Raw genomic sequence first — 2,215 nt, forward strand, 5'->3', positions numbered from 1 at the left:
AATCATCAAGTGCTTAATTTATTGCCGAATTCGGTGCACTCCCTCCAACTCTTTCTCTTATTTACTATTTTATTTGTTTTGTTGCTAGTAGTTAAATTTTTACAATATGTTTAATGCAGCAAAAAGAGTTTGTAACAAAGTTACTAATCGGGGAAATAAAAAAAGAGGTAGTACTTCAGGTTCAGCATCTGGTAGTAATTTAAATACCTCTCCAAATATTTCTGAAGCATTACCTGATAATAATATAGATTATGAACAATTGTAGGAAGATTTTGGTATATATGATAATGAATTGGAAATGGAAGATGAGATACCACTTATACCTAGTAGTGTTGGAGCTGCTAGCAGGGGTGGTGGTCGTGTTGCTAGTAGTAGACCACATGTGGCCCCGACTAGTAATCGTAGAAAAAGAAGTAAGGTTTGGAAATTCTTTGAGGAAATAGAAGGTATTGATAGAGTTAAATGTAAACTTTGTAATGATACTTTTAAACATAAGACTGGGGGTGAATTACGGGGGACTGGGACACTTAGTAGACATATGAGAACTGAGCATCCTATAGAATGGGGATCTGATGGAGATGGAAATCAATCAACTCTAAACCCTACTACTGGTGGTCTTGTGAAATATGACAAAATGAATGATCTTGAGGAGTTAGCAAAAATGATTGCTTTGGGTTGTCTACCTTTTTCTTTTGCTTCTTCATCATATCTTATTATGTATATTCAAATGATTTACAATCCTTTATTTAAAGGTATCCTTAGAAGTACTTGTAGAACTGATATCTTTAGACTTCATGGACAATATCAAACATACATACGTTATTTGTTTAGCCACCTTCCTTATAGAGTTTCTCTAACTTCTGATATTGGTCATGCTGGTAATGGAAATGATTATTTGACAATTACATGTCATTGGATAGATGATATTACTTGTATGCAAAAACGTATTATCGCTTTTAGATATGATGAAGATCAGAGTCATACTGCTGCGTTTATAAGTAGTACTATTTGTGAAGTTGTTGAATTTTAAAATTTCAAGCAAAAAGTATTGTGTATGTCTTTTGATATGCTTCTAACAATAATGCCGCAATTTCAATATTAAAACTGCATTTGCAACCACCTCTTGATGAAATTTTTCATGTTAGATGTGCATGTCATGTTTATAATTTAATTGTTAAAAGTGGCCTTGATTTATTTTCAACTGAGATTACTCATGTTAGAAGAGCAGTTGGTGTTATTCAAAGAAATAATAGATAATCTAGAATAAAGGAATTTAAGAATAAATGTGTCCAGTGTAACCTTAAACCCAGATTCATGCCAGACGAAATTGTTACAAGATGGAATTATACATATATATATTTTTAAAATGTTGCTACAAATATAGATTCCCAATAACTGAAGTTGCTAATGTGCATTGTACTGATCCAAACCATATGTTAACAACTACTACTTGGGAGGTCATTAATGATGTTGTTAAATTTTTACATAAATTTTATACAATTACTGTTGAGTTTTCTGGAGCATATTACCCTACTGTTACTATGGCTTTAGTATATATAGCTGAAATTTTTTTTCTACTCTTTGAATTTAAGAAGAAAAAAAATAAGGATGTTTTTGAAAAAATGCAAGCAAAATTCAAAAAATATTTCTTTCCAATTCCTCCGATTTACTTAATTGGTGCTGTTTTAAATCCTTCTATTAAGATGTCTGATTATCACCAATTAATGAATGCTTTATATACTTATATGGAGATTGGACCAACTGAAACCCCAGATTTATATGCTTGTATGAACAAGCTAAATGAATATTTACAACAATTATATAATTATTATGCAAATGTAATTGATGATGATGCTCGTACTGTAGGCAATGTTAATCCCACTATGCACTGTACCACTTCTGCTACTGTGGATGATGAAGAAGGCCTTAATAGTTTTAATATTTTTTCTACATTTTCTAACACTCAAACCAGTAGCAGGAACATTGATGAACTTCAATTCTACTTGCAGAAGCAAAAAGAGCCTCGCACAAAGGAATTTTCACTGTTGGGATGGTGGCATGAGAATGGAAAACAATTTCCTATTCTTTTTCGCTATGGCTCGGGACGTGCTGAATGTGCCAATTTCAACTGTTGCATCAAAGAGTGCATTTAGCCAAGCAAGGCAACAACTTGGAGACACCCGTCACTCATTGGGAAGCAATGCTTTGGAAGTTT

The sequence above is a fragment of the Nicotiana tabacum genome, chromosome 7 (genome assembly GCF_000715075.1).
Source record: "Nicotiana tabacum cultivar K326 chromosome 7, ASM71507v2, whole genome shotgun sequence".
Lineage (NCBI taxonomy): Eukaryota > Viridiplantae > Streptophyta > Magnoliopsida > Solanales > Solanaceae > Nicotiana > Nicotiana tabacum.